The sequence below is a fragment of the Miscanthus floridulus genome, chromosome 6, assembly GCF_019320115.1.
Source record: "Miscanthus floridulus cultivar M001 chromosome 6, ASM1932011v1, whole genome shotgun sequence".
NCBI classification, from domain to species: domain Eukaryota; kingdom Viridiplantae; phylum Streptophyta; class Magnoliopsida; order Poales; family Poaceae; genus Miscanthus; species Miscanthus floridulus.
This window is the reverse complement of record NC_089585.1, coordinates 86,363,002-86,374,932: the sequence shown is the minus strand read 5'-3', so window position 1 is coordinate 86,374,932 and position 11,931 is coordinate 86,363,002.

The window sequence follows — 11,931 nt, the reverse complement described above, 5'->3', positions numbered from 1 at the left end:
GACCTGAGATTTGATCGCTTTCCGAGGTGCAAAGGACAGAGCCTCCCCCATGAGTTCAACGGCCCACTTGGCTATCCTACCTAAGGCCTCCTAGTTATGGATTATCTCCCCTAGGGGGAAAGACGACACCACGGTTACCGGGTGGCATTCGAAGTAGTGACGCAGCTTGCATCGAGCCAAGACTACGGCGTAGATTAGTTTCTAGATGTGGGGGTAGCGCGTTTTGGTCTCAGAGAGTACTTCACTGATGAAGTAGATAGGTTGTTGGATGGGTAGAGCATGCCCCTCTTCCTGCCTCTCGACTACTACGGCCACGCTGACCACTTGGGTCGTTGCGGTGACGTAAAGTAAGAGAGCATCGCCCTTGGCTGGCGGTACCAGGATGGGAGGATTAGTGAGCAATGCCTTGAGTTTGGCGAGGGCTTCTTCGGCCTTGGGGGTCCACGAAAAGTGTTCCAATTTCCTCAAGAGGCGGTATAGAGGCAAGCCTTTTTCGCCAAGGTGCGAGATGAAGTGGCTCAGAGCCGCAAGGCATCCCATAACCTTTTGTACTCCCTTGAGGTCTCAGATCAGTCCCATGTTGGTCATGGCCAAGACCTTCTCCGGGTTGGCCTTGATGCTATGTTTCGAGACTATGAATCCCAAGAGCATGCCTCGGGGAACCCCAAACACACACTTCTCGGGGTTGAGCTTGATGCCCTTTTCTCTGAGGCATTTGAAGGCTATCTCCAGGTCGTCGATGAAATCCTCAGCCTTCCTGGACTTGACCACAATGTCGTCCACATAGGCCTCGATGGTTCACCTGATGTGCTTGCTAAAGACTTGGGTCATGCACCGCTGGTATATGGCCCCTATGTTTCTGAGGCTGAATGGCATAGTCACATAGCAGTACATGCCGAATGGTGTGATAAAAGAAGTCACGAGCTGATCGGACTCTTTCATCTTGATTTGATGGTAACCGGAATACACATCAAGGAAAGATAGGGTTTCGCATCCTGTAGTGGAGTCAACGATTTGGTCGATCCAAGGTAATGGGAAAGGGACTTTCGGACAGGCTTTATTCAAACCGGTGTAGTCTACACACATCCTCCACTTCCCATTTTTCTTTTTGACTAACACAGGGTTAGCTAACCACTCCAAATGGGACACTTCCTTGATGAATCCAGGCCACCAAAAGCTTCTGCACCTCCTCGCCGATGGCTCTGCATTTTTCCTCATCAAATCGGCGTAGGCGCTGCTTCACCAGCCTAGAGCCGGCCTAGATGTCTAAGGTGTGCTCGACGACCTCCCTCGGTATGCCTGGCATGTCCGAGGGACTCCATGCGAACATATTGGCATTCGCGTGGAGAAAATCAATGAGCATGGCTTCCTATTTGATGTCGAGGGTGGCACTGATCCTCAGTGCCCAGTCATCGGGGCAGGTGGGGTCGACCGGGACAAGTTTGACGGCCTCCGTGGGCTCGAAAGTCCCAACGTGACGCTTGGAGTTGGGCACCTCACTACCGAGTTGGTCAAGGTTGACGATGAGGGTCTTGGCCTCTGTGATAGCCTCGGCGTACTCAATGCACTCGACGTCACAGTCATATGCATGCTCGTACATGGACTCGATAGTGATGACGCCGTTAGGGCCCGACATCTTGAGCTTGAGGTACGTGTAGTTGGGGACCGCCATGAACTTTATGTAGCACAGCCGCCCTAGGATGGCGTGGTAGGTTCCCTTGAACCCAACCACCTCAAAGGTGAGGACCTCCTTGCGATAGTTGGAGGGAGTACCGAAGCAGACGGGTAGGTCGATGTGCCTGAGGGGCCACGTGCGTTTCCCCAGCATGATGCTGTGGAAAGGTGCAGCGCCACCTCGGAGCTGCGATTGGTCGAGCTCTAGGAGCTCTAGGGTGTTGGCATAGAGGATGTTGAGGCCGCTGCCTCCGTCCATCAATACCTTAGTAAGTCGGGTATTGCTGATGATGGGGTCGATGACAAGTGGGTACTGCCCGGGGTTTAGGATGTAATCAGGATGGTCGTCCCGGTCGAAGGTGATTGCCTCCCGAGACTAGTTGAGGTACCGGGGAGCGGCCACCTTCATCGAGAAGATCTCCCGGCGTTCCCTCTTCTGCTGTTGTGCCGTGAGGCACGCTGAAGGCTCGCCAAAGATTATGAAAGCGTTGTGCACTTCGGGGAATCCATCGTCCTTGTTGTCATCCTTGTCGCCGGCACCCCTCTTCTTGGCATCATCGTCGGGGAGCCCGAGCTTGGTGTAGTAATGCCGAAGCATGGTGCACTCTTCTAGGGCATGCTTCACCGAGCCCTGGTGGTAAGGGCAGGGTTTCTTGAGCATGTCGTCGAAGAGCCTGGGGCCTCTAGGGCCTCGGGGATTTTTGCGCTCTGCGGCCACAACTAGGCCGGCCTCGAGGACTTCTTGCTTCCCCTAGTGACCCTTTTTCTTTTTCTTAGGGAGGTGGGGAGCCAATGCCCCACGGGCCTTGTCCCTCCACTTCCCCTTGGTGTCGTCGTCAGGGAAGATGGCCCCAATGGCCTCTTCGCCTGAGGTGAAGTTGGTGGCAATGTCAAGGAGTGCGGCCGCCGAGGTTGGTACGTTCCAGCCCAATTCTTAGACTAGGTCTTGGTAGGTGGTGCCGAAAAGGAAAGCCTAGATGATTTCCAAGTCACCAACGCTTGGTAGCTCAGTGCATTTCTTGAAGAAGCGCCGGATGAAGTCTCGGAGAGACTCATCTAGGCCCCGGCGACAACTTTTGAGGTCCTAGGAGTTCCCAGGGCCCACGTATGTGCCCTGAAAGTTCCTGACAAAGACCCTTACTAAGTCATGCTAGTCGTGGATCTGTGAGGGAGGGAGATGTTCAAGCCAGGCTCGCACTGAATCTGATAGGAATAAAGGGAGGTTGCAAATGATGAGTAGGTCATCGTCCATGCCACCTAGCTGACAAGCCAGGCAGTAATTGGCCAGCCAAAGTTTAGGATTAGTCTCGCCATTGTACTTCGTGAGGTTGGCCGGTTGCCGAAACCGGGCCAAGAAATAAGCAATGCGGATTGCTCTGCTAAAAACTCGAGGGCTAGGTGGCTTAGGGGAAGGACTGCGGTCTTCCCCGCTATCATAGCGGCCACCTCGATGTGGATGGTAGCCCTAGGTAGGCCCCTCATTGTCGTGTCGCTGTCGCCTGCTGATCACTTCATGGTCACCCTGTGCCTCGAGTTGGTTGCCGAGGCGGTCGTGCAGCAAGGGGACTCAGTTGATCGTCGGTGTGTGAGCGGGTTCAGGACGAGCCGAGGCCTCCCTGTCCTACCGAGGCAGTGCCGTGGGAAGGTCTGAGGCACCTTTGCACCGTCGAGAGGCAGAACTCTTGGCCTACTGCACCACGGTGGTCTCAAGGAGATCCCGGAGCTCACCGCAGACCTGTCGCCCCTCCGTAGTAGAGGGTTCAGGGCATCGTTCGGACTAGCATCATCGTAGCCGTGATGTTCTAGCTAGCACGATTGAAGATTGGGGGTTGCTCACCCCCTTCGTCATCGTTGATGCAGTGGTGGACGTCGCGGGCCCTCCGCTGGGCTCCTCCACCATCACTGCGACCCTGCTGCTCCTACTCGAGAGTGTCTCGGAGCTGCTGCAGAAGGAGTCAGTCTTGCTTGACCTTGGCCTGAAGCTCACGGAGCTGCTCTAGGTCCGGGCGTCGAAATTGTTCGAGGGCGAGGCTCTCATTCCACGCTGCCGGTGGGACAATGCATGAGGGTGTGGCATCACCCGCTCCCTAGCGAAGTGGGGTATGGTTGCCTACCCCCTCATCCTCATCGCCCGTGCTCGGCATCCCGAGTCTGACGTGGAAGCATTCACGAGTGGGATCGTAAGTGCCTTCGTCGTCAGAGTCGGAGTAGCTGAAGCAGTAGTCGCTCACGACCAGGAAGCGGCGCATGGCTTTAGGGTCATGAAGTCCGAAGAAGTCCGCTTCGGCCCATGCCTCATCCTCCTCCGAGGAGTCAGTGTGGGTGTGAGTCAAAGTCATGGTGCCGAAGTCGAGGGCAAAGTGTTGGTGGCATCCTTAGGGCTCTACGTGAGCATAGGCATAGGCGGAAGCATAGGTGGCGACGGCATTTCTTAACCCAAAGGGGTATGGGGATGGTGCCATCACCGGGCTTTGCTCCGCCGAAGTCGACTCCTCCGGACGTGGCGGGGCAGAGCTTGATAATGGGGCGTCATCGTGCTCCACCGGCATCTTTCCCTTGTGCCAACAGCTAGGCGTGGGATACTGGTGGAGGGCGGCGTGTCGCCCTAAGTTCGCATGGTGTCGAGGTGGCCCCGCTCGCGTTGTGCCCAGCGAGCGCGACGAGAGCGGCCGCCCGGGTGCTGCCTACGCTTGGGCTGCGGGTGCATGATGTCGTCATCGATCAGTGGGGCTCGGGGTGTGAGAAGTACCATATCGTACTCACATCCTAGAGACATGAACTCTAGGCTCCTGAACCAGATCACCGTGCCGAGACACAGCGGTCATACGGGATCTACCATCCGGAACTTGTTAGGGAGATGAAGCTGACACATAGCCCCCTACCTGGCGTGCCAACTGTCAGTGTTTGGGACCGGCAGGCCCTTAACCAACTAGTAAAAATGTGCTGCGTGCCCCTAATCCCGGATGGTGATGCAAAGAGACACAAGGTTTATACTGGTTCGGGCAATGGGTTCTCTACGTCCAGTCTGAGAGATCGATCTTGTATTCCTTGCACCAAAATGCTCGTAGTAGGGGGTTACAAGCAAGGTGAGAGAGGGAGCTAGTCCTAGGTCTCTGCATGGAGCGGCGTGGATTGCTTGAGATTTTGATCTCAGGCGATGGGGAAGCGTGCGTGTTTGTGACAGAACCGCCCAATTTATACAAGATCAAGTACGGTTGTCCCCGCTAACATGTTGACACACCCATACTTTCACTCATATAAACCCAGTAGTCCACCGAGTGTCCCAGAAGACCTCGGTAAATCAACATCACAACCAAGATCGCATGATTAAGCAAAAACACATCACATACATAGGGTTGCAGCAAAAATAATATTATAAATGGGTTCACAAATAAAAGTACCAGTTTGGGTTTCAAAACTAATTATTGAAAACAACATAGCTTTCAAATGATTACATTAATATAAGTTCCAAATATATTGCTAGCATAAGTGACATCATCCGACAAAAGCATATAGATGAGAAGTAAGTATAGAGTCATCGAGCCCACCGGCGGTTAGCCACCATCATCAACAGGTCGAGAACATCACTTGCAACAAGGTGGGATAAACCCTGAGTACTTGAATGTACTTAGCCAGACTTACCCGTCTTACACCAAAATAAAGCGACACCAAGGATTATGCAAGGCATTCTTTAGTGGGCTAGCTGACTCGTTTGCGAAAAGCATAAGCTATCATGAAGAAACCATTTTAAGTACTTTGCATCATCTTTATTATGACCTATCCATCTAGGTAAGCACCTGTACTATAGCAATCACTTGATTAACCAATAACATCCAGTTACCAACTTAGATTTAGCATATCCCATACCATCCAGATAACCATCATTGTTCCATAATAATTACTACGATGCCATAACTCGAGTCAAGTGCTCACTATCTAGGAGCGATGGCGATTCGAATCGATTCCTAACTAGCTGGTGATTTATTCCTTATACAAACCTCACTCACCCGCTAAAGTGAGGTATCGGTCACCTGAGTCAACTATCCAGGAATCTCAAGTTTGCCTAGGAACCACATGTACCCTAGGGGCCGACCGACTGCCCTTTGGTCTTATCATCGCGCCCCCTATGTCCTACCACACCTGCTCCGGTACAGTGCGCTGCGGGCAATCTACTCAGCCCTGAATAATCTCCCAGCTTCACAGTCGAATGGTACTTTCTTCGGCCAGCTAAATGTAAGGCATGCAGTTCAACATGACAAGAGGGACTGAGCAACGGTCGATCCTTAATCGACACAGACTGGAAACTAACAGTACCCCAGAACCCTGTATGGTTGCCTCCAACTTTTTCCATCTGGTCTCCAATTATCCATCACACATGGTTAATTCCAGGATATCATTCTTTCCATAGCTAAACTCTTCTAGTAACCACCTATAATGTAGGTGATCGGATATCACCGATCGCTACCAGTCTAAGCAAAGCTAAGCAGTTATTCGATCCTGACCTAACAGGGTAATAAGGTAATAAGGTAGGCAAGGATAGTAATAAATGCATCAACGGTTTCAATCAACTTCTATAACTTAATGCAACAATATATAACTCATATATAGAAAGAATTGCTTTTATAAAGTAGGAGACTTAGAATGCTCCGGGGCTTGCCTGGGATCCGACACAAGTCAGTTCAGTTTGCTTGCACCATCCTGGTGACATCACAGGTCCTAACACTAGCTTAGCCCTTCCACCTTCGGGATAGATCTATCAAACACTGTCTTCGGGTTTGGCTCCAACATCTCATCCTTCATGTGGTGCATCTAGCATACCTAGATGAGATGCAATATGCAAGTGCATAAATATGAAGAATAGTACCATGAGACGCATCACAAAATAGCAAGCAAGACAAGCATAGTTTACACTAACACACTTAAGTACTTTGCGATGCTTAACTTAAACATCACACAATCAATCATGCTAAGATGGCAAAGAAGACGACAACACCAAGCATGACATAAGTTTCCCAAGATCTCAGGTGCTCTAACTCAATCATCATTTAAGGCATAAGTCACACTTAACAATATACAAGCAAACACTATAACTGGAATCTGCCAATTTCTGGATATGCAAACAGCAGCTACAAGATTTAGCTATAACTAGAGTTACACAAATCCAAATGACTTGCAAGAAGACATTTTGGAAAGCTTATGAAATTATCTACATTTCATCTATAACCATCACAGCATGATTCCAAAGTTAAGTAGGTCGAAATTATACCTTTATAGAAACTGGTTTATACAAAACAGAGAGCAACAAATCCTGTATTCTAACTTTAAACAGTTGTAACTCAAACACTACTCAGCCAAATGATACCAAATTTTAACAGTAGCTAGATACATAAATTATCTATAACTTTTGTATAAACAAGTTTCACAACAAAGCAAATTATCATGAAGAACTTTGCTAAGTTCCTAAATCTGTTCATAAACCACATTTGCAAGGAAATAAATATTAACTTATGTTGCAAACACATAATTAGGCAAAACCAACTTTACCAACATGTCACACATGACTAAAGAACACCAGAAAACCTAGTGTCCATGACCAAATAAATTCTTTTAATGCATTTCTTAATTTATTTTAGATAACAAGGTGACTTAATGAACATATACCAAAAGTATACAATAAATTCTACAAAAATTACAGTGGCTCACATATCCTCTCAATAGTCTATTGTACAAATTTTACTCCATTTGAATATGTATAGCAACCTCTATGAAAAGAACAAGTTGCTAAAGCAAGAAATCATGTGAGAGCGAGATAAACCAATAACTCACTCATACTTCACCCAATACTCATGAAATTTTTTACCACACATCAACTATCACATGAGTAGCATGCCACAAAAATTTCATTTCATTTGGAGCCCTAGATCTACAGTTATGAAAAATAACAAATTCAACTAGCATTACAACCTTACTGCACAAATCTATTTTTACCTCAAAATATTTAAACTAAAACATGCCATATTATAGATCCACTGCATAGACAATTTCACAAGGATTCCAAAAAGTCCTCATTTACTATTTTATGAATTTTCTACGATTTACTATGAATTTCCAAAGTTCCTGCAAAATAATTACAAACCAATCCTTATGGCACTATTCACATGAGTCACAGGTTCTGCAGAAAGGCCCTCTCCTTTACTCGAATTCTTGCGCGAGGTCCCTGGTTGGAAAACAGAGCAGAGGATGGCCGGACTCGTGGCTCCGGCCGGCTGAGGCGGCGCCAACGGCCGTGGAGTTGCGGTGAAGCATCCCCATCGCTGGGAGCACTCAAGGGAGGGGACAGCTCCACCGAAAGCTACCCCAAGGGCTCACCCACATGCACGCATGGCGATGGCGGCTGCGGCCCGATGCTGGTGTGGCTTCGGCCTCCATGGGCCCAGAGAGTGCGCACAGGAGGAGGAACAAGGTGAGGCAGACGCGGTGGTGCTTAGCTTGGCCTGCAACCGAATACATCAGCGAGAACAACAGCGTCGCCGCGAGCTCTGGAGCTCGGCCATGGCAGCCGCCAGAGGGCACATGGAGAGAGGCAAGAAGAAGAGCTGGGAGTGGGGAGGCGAGTCGCCCTGGTGCTCCACTACTTGGAGTGCAGCGCAGGGCACGCGGCAGAGAGCAGGGCATGCGGCAACAGCGGAGGCGCGTGGCATCCATGCGTGGCGACCACATCGGCAAGCGGTCGAACAGGTGGCGGGCACCGGTGTGGACAAGGTGGGGAGCTGATTTGGGCCACTTCCGGGCCGAATCAATCCTTAGGCCAAAAATGAAGTTTGATCACCTCGGCCTGCTCTACATTTTTCATTGAGGCACTCAAGTCATTTGAGCAACATAACAGTGGGTAATTAATCTCCAAAGTGGCATTGTCAATGCATTGACGGCGATTAACAAACTCCAAAATTGAGGGTCGTAAAAAGGTCCAACGAGTGCCATCCTTTTGCATGCTCTTCTTCTCGATGTATGCTCCAACTTTTATTTTGGGGTCAAGTCAAGTTACTTAACGAAATTTGGAGAACGCGAGACGTCAATGCCGATGTCGATGAATTTCTAGACTTTGAATATTTCTAAGTGCTGAAATCAGCAGTAGGTTCCAACTTCGAGCCTCTGTTTGACTTATTTCCAAGTTGATCTAGCTCTTGGTCCAAAAACAAAGTTTGTTCTACATGATATGGACTACAACTTTCATTTAAGGTCCAACCTCAAAACTAGGTATAGAACCTACTGTTCTACTTTGACCAAAGTAGGATCACGATGAAGCTTAAATTATCCTTTTTGATCCATTGGAGCATTTTCTTGGCATTTGCCCAACATGAACCTTTCATGACTTTTGTTGTAGAGTTCATCTAGAGTCATTTTGGTAAGGTTGCAAGGTTTGGTTGACATCTCATGTTCTCATTCACTTAATAGTGTAATTCAAGCACTTAGTAAAATCATTCCAACAAGGATATAACTTATCATTTCATGTGACTTTTTTTATTCCAAACTTCATGAAACTTTTCGAGTGCCCAATATAGATGGGTATTGATGTGAGACACATGAAGATATCCCAATCACACCGCCCAAGCATATATCTTGAAAAGGGGTCTATAGGCAAACAAAGGTGCAATATTCAAGTTTAGGTTGGGGCTCATTTCTATAGGTTGGACCTTGACATCTTCATCATCACTTAATATGCCATGTTCGAGCTCAAACCCATTGCTTAACTGGTGGCAAACTCCTAGGGGTGTTACAGTGTTATAGTGTCTCGAGCGTGTGTTCGTCTACCTCGTGCGCTCGGGTCCTGAACTCCTCGTCCCTAGAAACAGCCCTGGTCTCTCCCTTTTATAGTTGAAGGAGGGACAGGGGTGATACATGTGTTAGCTACACGGCGTCGTGTGAGCAGTGGTGGCATGTCTGAGCCCTGTAGCCTGTTACTATGGCGGCATGGTTGATGGAGTGGTCTTGCCCTTGAAATGTTGGAGCAACGCGCCGGTCACATCTGATCTTGTGCGACGTGGGAGCTCCAGTGATAGCTTGACGCAGGGCCCGACAAGCGATGTGCTGGTTGCTGTGTGTTGACCGTGTGAAGAGCCGAGGCTCAGTTGGTGCCGAGGCCAAGCCATCGTGGGGGGCTCGACGGGCATGAATCCTGAGGTTGCCGAGTCCCTAAAGTAGACTGCCGAGGCATGGAGGGAGCAGTTGGTCCTGTACACTGATTCTGAGGCTATAGTAACTAGGACTTGACTCCGCACGCCGCGTTGCTCTTGGAGCAGGGGTTAGGTAGCACTGTGCAGTACGGGCGCCGGTCGTGGGTGCAGTACCAAACACAGCGGCCGGTAATCCCTGCCCTGTCCTATCCTAGATGGTATGGTGCTGATGCGACTGGCGTCTTGTCGGCCACTCCGCTGTGTCGAGCCATCGTTCGGCTGATATCGCGGGAGCGGTCAAATGCGTTGGTCGGACTTGACGTCTTGTCCGAGAAGTTGGTCGAGGTGGAGGTGACGGGGTTGTTTTGCCGAGCCGGCCTTGAGCGAGGCAGAGAATCGGTGTCTTGTCCGAGGCTGTACGCGCGGGGCCTTGGGCGAGACGAAGAATTGGTTCCCCGACCGAGGCCTTTCGCGCGAGGCGGAGATTTGGTAGGCTGTCCGAGGCCTTCCATGCGAGGCCTCTAGCGAGGCAGAGAGTAGGTGGCTTCGGACATGGCCGGGGTTTGGCCAACAGTTGTCCCTTGGCTTTGACTTTGACGGGGTCTAAGCGACCTTTTTGATTGTTGCTTAGGGGACCCCTTCTTATGGTACCCGACAAGTACGTTCGCTGCTAAGTCTTGCTGCCCACGCTAGCGGATACAAGATGATGGTAGATGCCCACAATACTATTGAATGTCAGATGCACATGGGAGGTTGCGTCGTCTTCTTCATATATGGTAGATGTCGGTACCTGCCATACTATTGATGCAGAGAGGCATGCAGGGGGTTTTACCATGTTCGCTTAGCACAGTAAATGTCGGCGTCCATAACACTGTTGATGCCTCAGAGGCATGTGGGGGGAGCCTTACCATGTTTGTCTGGTATGGGAGTTGATGGTGCCCACAATACTATAGGGGAAAATGTCAGCGCCTATAACACTGCTTGGGCCCAGAGTACTGTCCTACAGGTGTACAGGGCACGTTCCTCGGTATTGCAGTTAACTTGAGTGCCCTGCCTTACTTTCTTCGTCCGTTCCCTGGTCCTTACCAAGCGGGCATCCCCGGTCGGTTGGTCTTAGTTGGCTCTGATTGCGCTAGTCAGAGAGAAGCCGTAGGTAGGGGTCCGATGCATTCCCAGTCGAAGGAGCGGGCCAAAGTCAGAAGTGATGTTTTGGCCAGGCCTTCTAGATAGAGAGACCATCTGGAGATGGGCTAGAGATTGAAGAGAGTGCCCCGGTCGAAGAGGTGGGTTGGAGTCAGAAGCGAGTGCCGTTCCTCCTCGGCCAGGCCTTCCAGACTGAGATTGGACCGTCTAGGTTTTTGGGCTGACCCATGAATCGCGTGTTGCTCACAACATTGTCTGTTGGGCCGAGCTTTTGTTGGGAAGCCGATCCATGAGAGACCCCAAGTTTGTGAACCCGACATTAGGTCTCAAACAATCTTGGAGACAATAATAAATAAGATTATGTCAATTTTGAAAAAAAGTCAGAAAAATGCGCATTTGACTCAGTTATCCATTTGGATCGACAACACCATCTACCAATCAATGGTTTGTTTGGATGCACTTGTATCTACCTATTGGTGCAGAATATGACCAACTAGTGAATATTTGTAGTTTTGCTGTATATTGTGATCGGAGGTGACCTAGCACTCAATGACACATGATTTATACTGGTTTCAGGCAATATGCCCTACGTCTAGTCAGGGTTGGTCGGTGACTTTATTCCTAAGCCCAGGTGCTCGAAGTCTACAGTGGGGTTACAAACGATAGAAAGAAAGATGGGGTGTACAAGAGGTCCGATCGGCTCCGACCAGAAGGGACCAAGAGTGATAGGAACTTCGCTATGAGCTAAGTGTTCAAGCAGGTGCTTGAGGTTCGAATCTGGTGGTTCTGTGGTTGTGAGCTATCGATCTAATGAACTCTGGCCTACTAGAATCGGTCTCCTTTGTTGGAGGAAGTGCACCCCCTTTTATAGATTGAAGGGGACGACTTTACAAGTGAGAGGGTGAGGGTACGTATGCTGCCGAGCCTTATTGACCATGCC